Below are 16,035 nucleotides of genomic sequence, written 5' to 3'. Positions count from 1 at the left end.
TGAGTCCCCTCAGTGGAGACGCGCACCCTCTCTGAACCTCTTGCCTAAAACGTAGGTAATCTAGGGCCACAAAGGGGTTCGTATGCAGTATTTAGCACTTAATCAAAGGGAGCTGCCTCCATTGTTCGTATGTAAAGGAGCGAAGGAGAACTCAATGTGGTGCCCGACTGCAGGAGGTACCGGCCGAGAGGCATAAGGAAGGGCATAGAGTATGAGAGAGGGCCTGCAGAATTAAATGCTCGTTTTCCCACCTGGACCGGTGGGTAGGAACAAAGGAGCCACCTGATGGCCGTGGAGAGGGCTGGGATGGTCTTGGGTTCTGCTCTATCATCGCTCTTCTCAGGCTAATGCCATCCCTTCCCAGGGTTTTAAGTGCCCTCTGTATGCCGATAGCATTTCTCCACAGCGGCCTCTAACACCCCAGCAACCTTCCACAAAGTCACCGCAGGTTCACATGCCTGCTGACCCCCTCCCTTGCTTAAAAGTCGGAGGCTTTAGCTTGCGGCTCAGAACCTAATTCCGCAGGAATTTTTTTCCTGTCCACCCCTTTTTTCCTGTCCATCACCTCCAGCACCGAACTCCAGCCGCACTGACCTCCCGTCCTTGAACTAGATGGGCTCCTATGCACTGGACGCCCCTACAAGCTACTCCTGCCGGGAGCCCCCTTCCACCAGCTCCTCCAGGTTAACCTCTCATCTCTCAGGCTGAGATGAGCTCACAAGGTTCCCCCAACAAGCACACTCATTACTGTCTGCCTGTTTCCCAACACTGAGCTGTACATGTGTCCAGTCGCAAATTCAACTAGCAACTGTATCACTGCCACATTTTGTGAGGTCCAGGAGGGTCTTGGAATTTTTTTTGGCAAGATTTTATTAGAGAGGGGAGAGAAACATCCATATGTGGTTGCCTCTCACATGCTCCCTACTGGGGACCTGGCCTGCAACCCAGGCATATGCCCTGACTGGGAATCAAACCAGTGACCCTTGGGGTCTTGGGCCAGGGGCACTCCATCCACTGAGCAACACCAGCCAGGACAGGTCTGTTTTCTTTATCCGGTGTTCCAGGTGCGTTGCACAGTGCCTGGCTCATAGGCATTCATTAAGCCATCAAGTACTGAATGCCCTATTATGTGTCAAGTTTAATTGTGGGCATTGGGGAAAATACAGTGAACAAAACTGACAAAATTCAGTTTTTGTGTTATTTGTACTCATGAAGGAGAGAAACTTTAAAAAATTTATATAGGGGACTTCCGGCCAAGATGGAGGCTTAGGTGGAAACACTGTGCCCCCTTCCACAGCTAAATTTAAAGACAGCGAAGTTTTAGAAACAAAAACGCAGCCAAAACAGTGAAAATTGAACTGTATGGAAGTCCAATAACAACGAACCACTCAGCCAGATGGGTAAGAGGGGCGGAGTCAGTGGCGGAGTGGGGTCGGGCTGGAAAGATCGTTCTTTCCAACCCAGGAGCGGAGGCAAAGGCGGTTGGTGGATCCCAAGCATGGGGTGGCAGCGGGTGGACCCAGTGAGGGCACAGGGCAGCTGGCTGACTGCAGTCACACATTTGCGTGCAGATAAACCAAGTGAAGGAGTGAGCAGTGAGACAGACCGTTCAGGCTAGGGCCCCAGCCACGGGAATTAGAGCCTGGAAGCACTAACTGGAAAGACTTTCTCAGCGTCAAGGGGCCAGGACAGGCTCCCAGGCTCCCAGAGAGTTCGTTGGAGAGACCCACAGGGTCCTGGAGAGTACACGGGCCCACACACCTGGGAACCAGCACCAGAGGAGCCCAATTTGCTTGTGGGAAGCCACAGAGGGGACAGATATCTGAGAGAGAGCAGAGCAAAGTGCCATTTTTTTCCCCTCTGACCCCACCCCCACATACAGCATCACAACCCAGTGAGTGGGGCGCCTGGCCCTGGTGAACACCTAAGGCTCTACCCCTCATACATAACAAGTGCGAACAGACCAAACATTATGACTCAAAAACAGCTCAAGGCCCCAGAGCCTATAATTCTAAGTGACCAAGAAATAGCCAACTTTTCAGATGCACAGTTCAAAACACTGGTGATCAGGATGCCCACAGAATTGGTTGATTTTAGCCACAAATTAGAAGAACATATGGAGGCTAAACTGATTGAAATGAAGGGAAATACACAAGAAACCAATAGTGATGGAAAGGAAACTGGGACTCAAATCAAGGGAGTGGACCAGAAGGAAGAAAGAAACAACCAAACAGAAAAGAAGGAAGAAACGAGAATTCAAAAAAATGAGGAGAGGCTTAGGAACCTCCAGGACATCTTTAAACGCTTCAACATGCAAATTATAGGGGTACCAGAAGGGGGAAAGAAACAGCCACGAGTGGAAAACTTATTTGAACAAATAATAAAGGAGAACTTACCCAGTCTGGCAAAGGAAATAGACTTCCAGAAAATCCAGGAAGCTCAGAGAGTCCCAAAGAAGTTGAACCCAAGAAGGAACACACCAAGGCACATCATGATTACATTAGCCAAGATTAAAATGAAGGAGAGAATTCTAGAAGCAGCAAGAGATAAGGGGACAGTCACCTACAAAGGAGTTCCCATCAGACTGTCAGCTGATTTCTCAAAAGAGACCTTCCAGGCAAGAAGGGGCTGGAAAGAAGTATTCCAAGTCATGAAATCCAAAGACCTGTAGCCAAAATTGCTCTATCCAGCAAAGCCTTCATTTAGAATGGAAGGGCAGATAAAGTGCTTCTCAAATAAGGTCAAATTCAAGGAGTTCATCATCACCAAGCCCTTATTATATGAAATGTTAAAGGGACTTATCTAAGGAAAAGAAGATGGAAAATATGAACAGTGAAAGGACAGCAAACTCACAGTTATTAACAACCACACCTAAAACGAAAGCAATCTAAGAGGACAGTTAGATCAGGAGTGGAACCATAGAAATGGAGATCACATGGATAGTTAGCAACAGGGGAGTGGGAGGAGGAGAAGGGGGGAGAAGGTACAGAGAATAAGTAGCATAAACAGTAGGTAGAAAATAGACAGGGGGGAGGGCAGGAATACTATGGGAAATACAGAATCTAAAGAACTTGTGACTCATGGACATGAAGGAAAGGGGGGGAATGTGGGGGAGGGGTGTTCAGGGTGGAGGGGAGTGAAGGAGGGGAATGGGACAACTGTAATGGCATAATCAATAAAATATATTTTAAAAAATAATACAAAATAAAAATTTATATAGGGTATCTGCTTAAGTGCAGTAGGGAAACAAATCAGGGATGAGGTGCAAAGAGCTTTGGGTGAAGGGGGCCTGGGCAAACCTCAGTGAGCAGTCAACTTTTGGGGAAAAACAGAGGAGTGAGCCCTGGCTGGTGTAGCTCAGTGGATTGAGCGTCGGCCTGTGAACCACACGATCATGGTTCGATGCCCAGTGAGGGCATATGCCTGGGTTGCAGGCCAGTTCCCAGCAGGGGACTCATGAGAGGCAACCATACATTGATATTTCTCTCCTTCCCTTCCTCTCTAAATAAAATTAAAAAACAAACAAACAGAGGAGTGAGCTTCATGAAAAGTCTGTGGAAGAACCTTGCAGTCAGAGGGAACAGCAATGGAAAGGTCCTAGGGTAGGAGCTACCTTGGAGTGGCCAAAATGGAGGGGAAGCCAGGAAGAAAGAGCCAGATGGAGGAGAAACAGGGCTAGGTTCTGTGGGTGGGAAGCCATCGCATTCACTTTGGAACACTCCGGCAGATTGTGAGCAGAATAGTGAAGTGTACTTCATCAGATCCCCCTGGCTGCTGTGTAGAAGAGGGCAAGGGGGAAGCTGGGACAGCTGCGATGGTGGCTGGACCACGGTGGGAGCAAAAGAGGGGCGAGAAGAGTCGTTTTGAGGTGCATTTTGGAGGAGCCAACAGGATCAGCTGGTCCATTGGGTGCAGAGTGTGAAGGAGGAACACCAGGCCGACTCTGACGCTTCCGGCCTTGTCTCTCATTCATCTGCTAAGTTTGTCAATGAGACCTTTCCTTTCTTACTAGCACTTTTGGCAGACCACCACCACACTTGCCAATTCCATCGCTGTTCCTTAGACCGGCCCTGCCTCTGCCTCCCGTGGTCTTTTGAGGCCTTCCATCATCTTTCCCACAGCCCGTCTCCAGGCTTCTTTCCCGTTCTGCTCTTAGCAACCTGGCGGTAGCATCACCCACACACTGTTTTTTTAGAGTCTTCCTTCATGGGACACACTGCTCTGGATACAGGGGCCCAGCAGTAAACAAGGTGGCCCACAGATGCACCTTCCGCCTGCTTGCATGGATCTTCTGGTGGGAGAGACAGATGATACTTAAACTCATCAGCTGTGTGACTTCACACAACCTGCTTCACCTCTCTGTGCTTCGATTTCTTCCATTTTAAAGTGGGGATGAAGAAGTTTCAATGTCAGTGTAGCCGTGAGGATTAAATGACTTGGTGTATGTAAAAGCACTTGGGACAGTGCCTAGCAACAGAGTAAGTGCTGTATGCATCTGTTAAATAAAAATAAATGCACAGCCCTGGCTGGAATAGCTCAGTGGGTTGAGCATAGGCCTGTGAAGCAAAAGGTTGCTGGTTCGATTCCCAGTCAGGGCACATGCTGGGGTTGCAGGCCAGTTCCCAGTGGGGACACATGAGAGGCAACCACACATTAATGTTTCTCTCCCACTCTTTCTCCTTCCCTTCCCCTCTCTCTAAAAATAAATAAATAAATTTAATTTAAGAAATAAATGCACAAATGAAGATAATTCTAGGGCAGTGAGCACCATTAGAGAAAGCAAAAGGTGAGGGCTAGAGAATACTTAAGGCAGCAGGAGAGGAAGGAGAGCCTAAAAGTGGGTGGTTAGTGAAGGCCCCTTAGACGTGGAGTGCAGAGAAGCCAGCCAGGGACAGGGTTCCAGGAAGCGTAACAGAAGGAGCGAAAGCTGAGAAAAGGTTTGGAATTTCCAAGGAACCCGAAGATGGCTTTTCTACGCTCTGTGATGTTGTCTGTAGAGGGATAATGAAGTACAAGGGACTTCTCAACGTTGTTAGGAAGATTAAACAGAGTAACCCATACTTGAGTCAATTTAAAAAAAGAGCCCTGGCTGGCATAGCTCAGTGGATTGAGTGCAGGCCTGCGAACCACATGATCGAGGTTCGATTCCCAGTCAGGGCACATGCCTGGGTTGCAGGCCAGTTCCCAGCAGGGGACACATGACAGGAAACCATACATTGATGTTTTGCTCCCTCTCTCCTTCCCTTTCCCTCTAAAGATAAATAAATAAAATCTTTTTAAAAATCCATTCCTTTAAAAAATAAAAATAAATGAGGTGTAGAGCTTAATCAGTGTCACGGTAAAGGCACTTCTGAATGTTCAGAAATGTTCATTCTCATCATTTCTGCCAACATGGGCTTTCCCATATCTCTTGGTGAACTCAGCCCTCCTGAGTGGATGAGGAGGTCGTGGTGCAGCCCGGGCGGCGTCCCCTTCCCCACACCCCTGGGGCGCAAGCAGAAGCCCCACTGCATCCCGCAGCAGCGGTGCAGGCATTGCATCACAGTTCCAGTGATTCAGGCCGCTATCTCTCTGGGGCGGGGGCGGGGTGGGGGGCAAAGTGGCAAGTCCGCTCGGGCATCCTTGAAGCAAGTGACAGACTGAAGGAAGGGGTCTATGCATGTGACCAAGCTCTCTGCAGACCAAACTCTCAGTTTTAGAGTTCTCCCAATATCAGGAAAAATAAAACTTCTAGACCTGGGGACGCTTAGCATGGGAGTGAGGAGTGGAGGTTAAGGAAGGCTTGCAGCTCTGAATTCTGGAGTCTGTGGAACATGGAATTTCTGTGTTTGCAGGAACTTTCACTACCGAAGTGGGAATTTGAGACAATCCAAGTTTCCATCCCCAGGTGAGAATGAAGTTCCCTTCTGGGTTCCGAGAAATTCCCAAGAATATTTTCTATTCCTGCTTACCTGAATGATCCTAACTTCCTGCTCTCTGGCTGAGACAGAATCTGGGTCCTGATTAGCAGGAAAGTGTGGTGGGAAGTAAAGCACCACAGTGTCCGCTGGATTCGGAGAACTACGGACAACCAGGCACTGTGCCAGATGCTTCAAGGAATGCAACGATGGTAATTATTATCCGATAATTATTCAGAGAGCCCCAGAGCCCAGCCTGGGACCTTGCCATCCACACTACCTCCCGGAGTGATCTCAGCCAGTCTCGGGGCTATAAATACCATCTTGGACAACTCCCACATGTCTGCGTTCCACTGAAATCTTGCTCCCAAGTTCCAGACTTGTCCACCCAAACGCCTCCTCCTCTCACTTGGAAGGCTGGCAGGCTTTGGAGCTCCTGATAGTCTCCCCGCTGGTTGTTCCCCCCTTGACTTCCCTCTCATCAGTGGCCTCGCCATTCTCAGGCTGGTTCGGGCTGAAAACTTTGCAGGCATCCCCGAGTCCTGTCTTTCATAGCCACGTTCAGTGAGTATACTGCCTGCTGCAGGCGGACTCCTCTGCAAGGGCCCCGCCGTCTCCTAGCTGTGACTGGGAGAGGGAGAGGAGTGCCCGCCGCCCGGGTTGATGAGTGGCCTGAGTCAGACAGGACCCCCAGCCTCGGCTGCCAGGCCGTGCCCTCTGAGGGTTGCAAGCTGAGCAAGAGGGGAGCTGCTGTCTTCAGGTGACCACCGAGGTGAGTGCAGTGAGAAATCTGACAAGGATCATGAGAGACAGTGGGTCAGCACTCCCACCAGGGTTAAATGCATCTCAGACTGTCCCCTAACTTGGAATCAGCTGGACAAAGAAGGGGCTCCACCTGGCTGGTGTAGCTCAGTGGACTGAGCGCGGGCTGTGAACCAAAGGGTCACGGTTTGACTCCCAGTCAGGGCACGTGCCTGGGTTGCGGGCTCGGTCCCCAGTGGGGGCCATGTGAGAGGCAACCACACATTGATGTTTCCCTCCCTCTTTCTCCCTCCCTTCCCCTCTCTCTAAAAATTAAAAAAAAGAAGGGGTTCCAGTCGTAACTGAGATAAGATGCTCTGACAGCCGGGTAGGATGGGGGCTTGGAGTCGGAATTAGTTGATCCCAAGGCAGTGGCTCTCAGCCGGGGATGGTTTTGTTGACAGGGGACATTTTGCAGTGTCCAGAGACGTTTTGGGTTGTAAGTTGGAGGGTGGGTGTGCTGCAGAGGCCAAAGTTGCTGTTGGACATCCTATTTACTGCGCAGGGAAGCCCCCCACATTCTTTGGCTCCAAATGTAAGCAGGACTGAGGTGGAGAAACCCTGATCTGAGGGAACATGGAGCATGTTTCTTGCACCTCTGGGTCTGGTTGTGGCTTGAGAGTGAAACCTGCTACCTACAAGCAGGTTTAAATCCACCGCATCACGTAATGGGATGCCCCGAACCGAGAGGTCGTCAAAGGGCACCGCGGGATATGAAGGACGGCGTGAATTCGGTTGACTCCCCACTTACTGAAAGGTGGGGCAGTCTGTCCCCTCTCCTTGAACTTGGTGGGCTCTGGGACTACTTTGGCCAAGAGAACACAGTGGAAGTGTTACCGGGCCACTTTCCAAGCCTCATAAAACTGACAGCTTACACCTCCTATCTCTTGAGACACTTGCTCTCAAGAGCCCCGTGCTGCCCGGTAAGTCAGACAGACCCGAGGCAGCCATGGTTCCAGCCATGGTTCGAGGAAGCCCAAGCCAGCAACATGGAGAGCCCAGTCGTTTAGCCATCCCAGCTCAGGCGTGTGAGGAAAGCGGTCCTGGACCCTCCAACCCTGCCCAGTCACCACTGAGTGACCCTGGTTGAGGCCATGTGGAGCAGGAGAATCTAGCTGAGCCCTCACCAAACTCCTGACCCACAAAATCGTGAGATATAATTAAATGTTTCCAGCCGTTTAAGCCTTGAGGCAGCTTAAGGCTGTTTCTTACACAGCAGCAGGTAACTGGAACAGCGCCCCTCGCCCCGGGGCTTTTCCTGGGCTTTCCTCTTCTCTGCTGATGGTAGGAATCCCTGTGACCAGAGTCCAGCCCGTTCCATCTGCTCCTCTCCAGCTCTGCCCCGAATGCTTGTGCAAATATCGTTGACTCTAATCTCTAATGCTGATGGCTCCTTGGATGTCAAGAGGCACCCTTTAAAAAGCAGCTCGTCCACGACCTTGATCAGTGCCCTCCAGAATCCCCTGGTGTATGGAGCCCACGTCCCAGGTGGCTCGAGGCCCCGCCTCCCCCTCCTCTGCTCCCCCTTTCCTTTCTCGCCTCAGCCAGTTGGTCTTCCTCTGCTCTTTGAACTCACTTTCTGGGCAGCTCTTGGCACCGCCTGAAATGTCTTGTGCTTGTTCACTTGCTGACTGTGGGTCTCCCATGCTAGACGCTGCTTCTGCCAGGGCAGGGCCCACAATTTGTTCAATTTGAAGTCAGGGCCTGGGACACAGTCCAGTTTTTAAATTTATTCATTTCTAGAGAGAGGGGAAGGGAGGGAGAATGAGGAGGAGAGAAACATCAGTGTGCGGTTGCCTCTCACACGCCCCCTACTGGGGACCTGGCCAGCAACCCAGGCGTGTGCTGGGACTGGGAACCAAACCTTTCAGTTCCCAGGCCAGCGCTCAATCCACTGAGCTGCACCAGCCAGGGCAGGGCTTTCCCTTTAATTGTGTTGTTAAACTTGTTATAATGGGCCCCAGCTGGTGCGCCTCAGTGGATTGAGCACCAGACTTCAAACCAAAGGGTTGTCAGTTCAATTCCCAGTCAGGGTTGCCTGGGTTGTGGGCCAGGTCCCCAGTTAGGGGAGTGTGAGAGCAACCACACACTGATGTTTCTCCTCCTCTCTCCCTTCCTTCTCCTCTGTCTAAAAATAAATAAATAAAATCTTAAAAAAGAACTTATGTTACAGAACAGACATGGGGGGGGGTGAAGGATACACTATTACCGAATGGGTCCACCCTTGTGCTCCGGGGGTCTCCCACCCTGTACTAGGTTCACCTTGCCCGCTGCCAGGGAAAGATGTCTCTCAATGCCAGAGACTGGTGAAGAGCAAAGGTATTATTTATTTAAAAAGTTATACAGCTGTGGCTGGTGTAGCTCAGTGGATTGAGCGTGGGCTGCGAACCAAAGGGTCTGTGGTTCGATTCCCAGTCAGGGTTGCCTGGGTTGTGGGCCAGGTCCCCCAGTGGGGGCTAAGTAAGAGGCAACCACACATTGATGTTTCTCTCCCTCTCTTTCTCCCTCCCTTCCCCTCTGTCTAAAAATAAATAAAACAAAATCTTTTTTAAAAGATGGAAAAGACATTAAAATAAAAATAAAAAAGTTATACAGAGTAATGACTTGTCTTCATTAAAAATACTAAAGTCCTTTAGAATACCCACAAACACACAGTCCTTCCTTCTCCCTGCCCATTCCGGGGTACCGTATCTCAGGAAAAGAAGTAGAAGTCCGTGGTTCAGGCAGCCCCTCGGTTTCGGAACCATCTGCTGTGTCGCCGCCATGTTCTCCAGTTAATCCCAAACCACGTGGCACCTTCTCATGGCCCATCAGCAAGAGTCCTTCCTCCCCTTCCAGGCAAAGTCTCCCCTGCTTCCTAAGCCACATGGCAAAAGGGAGCACCCCAAAGATGTGGGGTCCGCCTGCCCTCTGCATGGCTGCCACGCCTGGGTTTAAGTCCCAGCACCAATCTTCCTCTGCAGCCCCATTTCCGACTCCTCCACAATCAGTCACACCTGCCAGCATTCCCGCATTCTTCCAGCTTTACTGGGCTGCCATTGTAAGTCCGGGCAGGCGTGGCCCGATGGTGTGGAGCCAATCAGCTGCAAGTTTTTACGCAGGCTCTGTAACCAGGGAGAGTTGCCTCCCAGTTATGTCCTGGGTAGAAGTCACTCCCATCCCCCTGGCTCAAAGCTTGGTCACAGCTGTTTAACATATCTATGAAACTAGTTAAAGGTTACAGATATGTTAAATGACCATTCTAGAGGTTATCTGCAAAACAGCTCTCAATGGCCCTGCTCCCTGCGTCCCAACCCCCAGCTCAGACTTGTGGGGGTGAGGACATCATATATATATATATAATATATATATATATTAAAGATTTTATTTATTTATCTTTAGAGGGGAAGGGAAGGAGAGAGGGAGAGAAACATCAATGTATGGTTGCCTCTCATGTGTCCCCTGCTGGGAACTGGCCTGCAACCCAGGCATGTGCTCTGACTGGGAAACAAACTGCGATCCTTTGGTTCGCAGGCCTGCACTCAATCCACTGAGCTACGCCAGCCAGGGCTATATTTTTTCTAATATATATTTCCTGGACACTCTGAGTTCTGGACCCCATCATAAATCCCCACTTGGGCTCCCCTCCGGCTGCACCCTGTTACAATAAGACACATTCCTATTTGAGGTTTTTGTATACTTTAAGCCACTTCCCCGCCACGTCCCTTGAACAGTCACCTTCTTACCAGTCCTTTGAAGTCAGCACAGGGGCAGCTGGGGCCCTCCCCCAGCCAGCTCCAGGGCCCTGCAAGGCCTTTCCCCCCGGGATAGGAAGTCGGCCCTCTCAGAACCGCTGACCTGGTCACTTTGAGCAAGGAATCAGGTGGGGCATCCTCTGCCAGAAGCCCATGATATACAGAGCTCCATGCTCCAGACATTTAATGCCTCACAATCCGTCCTTTCCTTTCACATCTCTCAAAATGGCGATTATACAACATTGGCCAATGAAACACAGGCAGGTAAAGTAAAACACTAAGAGAGCATTACAACATGCAAAGTTGGTATCACACAGCTGAGATGTCAGGGGGACCTGGGAGGTGTAGGGGCTCATCTGCCCACGTGAGGCAGGAGAAAGAAGTGGCGGGTGACACGGAGCAGAGCTGAGACGTGAGGAAACAGGGACGCGCTGGGCTTCAACACTAAGCCCCTGGGAAAGGGAACGGGCTGTGGGGTGGGGGCGGGGCTCCCACTAGGTTTGGCAGAATTTCCCTGGGTCCCGCTCCCGCCCTGCATCTCAGACCAGTAGCGGGAAGCCCTCGCTACACTGCAGTCCTGACTCTCGCCGCACCTGCTGAGATGGCGCGTCTGTTCCTCTGGGCAGCTTCGCAGCCCCAAAAGGTGCGGAAGCCAGCGAAGCTGCCCAGAACCCTCACTTAAGGCTCTGAAATGCTTGCGTCAGTCTGCCCTATCTGGTTCGTGGTTTCATCTATTTATTTTTAAAAGGTTTTATTTATTTATTTTAGAGAGGGGAGGGAGAAAGAAAGGGAGAGAAATATCATGCTGCAGTTGCCTCTTGTGTGCCCCTTGTTGGGGACCTGGCCTGCAACCCAGGGACGTGCCCTGACTGGGAATTGAAGTTGTGACCCTTGGGTTTGTAGGCCAGCGCTTAATCCGTGAAGCCACACCAGCCAGGGCTTGGTTTGTGGTTTTAATTAGAGGATATGAGTGGTAGGCTGCCCGCAATCATTCCTCCTAGATGCCCACTCTCTGCAAAGGGATTTGGCTGCTCCTCCCATTAAGAGGGAGTCTATAGCTCCATTCCCTTGGATGCGGGCTGGCTTTGCAACCTGCACTGGCTGACAGGATGTGGTGGAAGTAATACAGTGTGACCTCAGAGTCAGGCCTCAAGAGGCATTGTGATCTCTGCTGTCACTCTCCCTCATGCAGCAGGGTCCGGAGACCATGATGCCAAGAAGGTGCCCCGTCCAGCCCACAGGAGAGAGGTAACAGAGAGCAGACCTGAGGGACCTTGCTGACAGCCAGCATCAGCGGCCAGGCAAGTGAGTGAGGCCACCCTGGGCCCCCAGACCCAGCCGGGTTGTCAGATGACTGCAGCCATGGCAGTGACCAGGCAAGACCGGCAGCTGGACCTCCCAGCTCATCCCACCCATGCCGCCAACTCAGCATGCTGGTGGTTACTTCAAGGCAGTAAGTTTTCAGAGGTTTATGACACAGGAATAGATACATTAGATAATACAAAAGGATCTAAGTTCACAAACAGCACTTGAATATTTAAGAGAACTGTCCTGGCTGGTGTAGCTCGGTGGATTGACGATGGGCCTGCGAAGCAAAGGGCCGCTGGTGTGATTCCTGGTCGGGGTGCATGCCTGGGTAGTGGGCCAGGTCCCCAGTGGGGACATGTGAGAGGCAACCACACACTGATGTTTCTCTCCCTCTCTTTCTCCCTCCTTCCTTTCCCCTCTCCCTAAAAATAAATAAGTAAAACAAAAGAATATTTAAGAGAACTGATTTACTGTATTTATAAGTTTAATCTATTAGGATGTAAGAATTGTTTAACTGATTAGAAAAAAAATATGTTTGGCTTGGGAGGGCACCCTCATTGCCCACCTCCCCCCATTTGTAAAGAAAAAAAGACCCAAAAAGCAAAATATGTTTGTTAGATGTGTCTCTTCTGTTGTGATCTTGAGGTATCTGAGAGCAATAGCTGTGTGAACCCTGCGAACTGTACTTTAAATCTATTAGGGAATTTAATTACCTAAGTTTCTAATTAGCATTCATTTTTAGAATTTAATATGTTGAACCTGTGGGTTAATTAAATATTCATCAAATAATAAGTGAAAGTAGTTCTTATTTTTATATAAAAATTAGTAGATTTATAAATAGAACATTAGATTCGCGAGTTGCAGTTGGACGTTCCAGAAAAACTCGTTCTTTTTTTAATTTATAAGTTTAATAAACAGTATTAATTTAAACACAAGCAGCAGGAGGTGGATTTTCTCTGCACAAAAGCCCCTCCCTCTCCAGCATTAAAAATCCTCGACTGACAAGGCCCCATGCTACCGCCCACTGCAAGCACAGCCACTGCACAGGCTTCCCTGCCTGTGCGTCTGTGGGTCCCTTGGCTTGGAACCCCCCCCCCACACACCTTTGGTACCTGGCAGGCTTTTACCCTTTCCACAAGGTCCAGCTGAAACCCAATGAGGAGGTCCCGTCTGGCCCAGTGCGGATCATGCTTCTGCCTGAGTCCACTCGGGGGTGTGGCCAGGCCGCTCTTAGACCAGACAGGGGAGGGCTGTGAGCTGGCCCCTTCTCTATCCTGGCTGCCGTGTGTGAACAGAGACGAGTCCCAGCAAGAAGACAGAGACTGGTACGGATGGCCAGGCTGTCAGGCACGTCCATGGCCTGGCTGTGCGGGGCATGGATTTGGGGCTCAGTGTTGGAGTCAGCCTCCCGATTGGGCCTGAGACCCCACCACTGGCTTCTGCCTCTCGCTGTGTCCTCCTCCCCAGACCTTGCTGGGAAGGGTCTGTTAGACAGAAGGACTGCCCCCAAAAGGTCCACATGCTAATGCCTGGAGCCTGTGAACGTGTCACACTACAGGGCAAAGAGGACTTAAAGTTGCAGACGGAATTCGGCAGACTTCCAGTTGGAAGATTGTCATGGGTTACCCTGGTGGGCCCCATGTGCTCACCAGTGTCCTTGAAAATGAAAGACAGAAGCAGAGGAGAGGCAGAGGGGAAGGCCACCACGGGAGAATGGTCAGAGACTCGGCACCGTCGCCTGCTTTGAAGCTGGAGGAAGTGAGCTGCAAGCCAAGGAACAACGTGGGTGGTCTCTGAAGTTGGAAATGGCAAAGAAGAGTCTCCAGAGCAGAGCACAGCCCTGCTCGGACCTCGGTTTTTAGCCCAGGGAGACCCACATCAGACTCCTCCTACAGAACTCGAAGATGCATCTGTGTTGTTTAAGCTGCTGAATTTGCAATAGAAAACAAATACACAGGGTCACCCACATGCTTCATTTCCTGAATCAGTGACATCTGTGTAATCACTTTGCAGACCACAGATGGGAGCCAAAAAACCTGGACTGAAGTCTGGGCTCAGCCCTCCCAAGCTGTGTTGACCTTGGGCCAGTCTAGGTCGCTCATCTGTGCCAGGGGGCAGAGCCGCCTCATCCAGCAGGCAGTTGGAACACATACCAGATGAATGAAGGCAGAGCAAATGGACAGAGTGCTTATTAAAGCCCCATGCCGGCTGGTGCTCGGTGCCCCGTAAACGGTCGCTGTCCGGGCTGCAGTTGGCAAGGCCTTTCTTGCTCTGTTATTAGAGAAGTGGCAGGTGGAGAGGCGGCCTTGGGCATGGAGGCCCGACCACCACGTCCACCACATCCAGAACTCATCTCATTGACCTTTCTGGGAGAGGGCACAGCCTGGCTGGTGGTCCTGAAATGTTGGGGACCCGTGGCCCTTCCTTCCCGGACTCTGGCTTCCCATCTTCCCCTCTCTTCCCTCACTCCCAGGTCCCGTCACCATCCCCCCCCACCCCGCCCCCATGGAGTGTGCTAATAATCCCCTCCTCCGGGGGCCGGGCGGTGCTGCCAGCTGCCAGCTGCATCCACAGCCAGATTCTGCGATCCACTCCAGAGCCCTGCCAGGGTCACTGCCACACTGAGCGCCAGAGGCCTAAGCATTGGGGCAGGTCTGCAACCTGCCAGACCTGAATGCTGAATTCACAATCTACATCTCAAGAAGCAAGTTGCAAGGGGCCAGTGTACCCCAGGGTGGCAGAGCTGGTACTGGAACCTTCTACGGAACCGAGGCTCCTTCTCCTGAGGTTATAAAAATATTCACGATTATACTTGCCAAATAGTATTAATGGTATAGAAAGACAGAAAAGTATTTATTAACTTTTTAAAAGATTATTTATTTATCTTTAGAGGGGAAGTGAAGGAGAGAAGGAGAGTAAATATCAATGTATGGTTGCCTCTCATGCATCTCCTGCTGGGAACTGGCCTGCGACCCAGGCATGTGCCCTGACTGGGAAACAAACTGCGATCCTTTGGTTCACAGGCCCGCACTCAATCCACTGAGCTATACCAGCCAGGGCAAAAGACATAAAAGTATTTTTATTAAAAATCCATCTTCAAGGCCCTGGCTGGTGTAGCTCAGTGGATTGAGCACGGGCCTGCGAACCAGAGGATCACGGTTGGATTCCCAGTCAGGGCACATGCCTGGGTTGCAGGCAGGTTCCCTGCAGGCCAACTCCCAGCAGGGGACGCACAAAAGGCAACCATACACTGATGTTTCTCTCCCTCTCCCCTTCCCCTCTAAAGGTAAATAAATAAATAAAATCTTTAAAAAAAAAATCCATCTTCCTCCCTGGCTGGTGTGGCTCAGTGGATTGAGCACTGGCCAGTGAACCAAAAGGTCACTCGTTGGATTCCCAGTCAGGGCACATGCCTGGGTTGCCGGCCAGGTTCCGGGGCTGGGGGAGCGCTAGGGGCAACCGATGGATGTATCTCTCCCCGCACATCGTTGTTTCTCTTCCTCTCTCCCTCCTTTCCCATCTCTCTAAAAAACAAATAAATAAAATATTTTTAAAAATCCATCTTCACAGTCTTTGTAAAAGTGTCGAGAAAATATAAAGAAAATAGTCACCCCAACTCTTCCCCTGGAAAATGCCACTTGGAACTCAAGTTCAGAAAAGTATTTATTAACTTTATTGGACCTTCAAACTCCACCCCGTCCGCCGAGCCTCTCGGGATGCTCTATATTCGGCTCCAGCCGCGCACCCGCCCGCCCCAGGGGCTAGGAGGCGGTGGCTCGTAGGCTTGAGGGAAGTCGCCGAACCAGACGTACCCGTTTGCGCCTGTTGTCACCTCCCCAGGGCCAGCCCGACCGGGGCTCCAGGGGATTGGGGGTGGGATGGGGTGCGGCCAAGGTCGTCCGCGGGGCGACCAGCGGGGGCCCCTGGTAGCAAAACGTTTCGCACCGCGGAGGCCGAGCCGGGTTCTCTCAGTTTGGTATCGAGCACCCAGGCGAGGGGCAGAGGAGGGCCAGGGGCCGCGAGTAGGGCTGAAAGCAGGAGGCTCCACGGACCGGAAAGTTGGCGGTGGCCGGGCCCGCCCCGAGGGTGGGGCCACGTGGCCCCGCGACCCTCGGAGAGCCCAAATGAGAGGAGGGAGGGAGTCCAGCTTTGCGCCAAGCCCGGGGTGGAGTGGGCTAGGGCTGGGCGAGGTGGGCGGGGTGCGCACGTGTTTGTATCCGAGTTCGGAGACCCATCCGGCGGCCGGGACTACAAGTTCCAGGGTGCTCAGCGATACGCCTGGGTCGTCCTGGCCG

Source organism: Sturnira hondurensis, unplaced genomic scaffold, assembly GCF_014824575.4.
Source record: "Sturnira hondurensis isolate 20B ecotype Veracruz unplaced genomic scaffold, ASM1482457v3 Scaffold0007797, whole genome shotgun sequence".
Lineage (NCBI taxonomy): Eukaryota > Metazoa > Chordata > Mammalia > Chiroptera > Phyllostomidae > Sturnira > Sturnira hondurensis.
Note: the sequence above shows the minus strand (reverse complement) of the source record.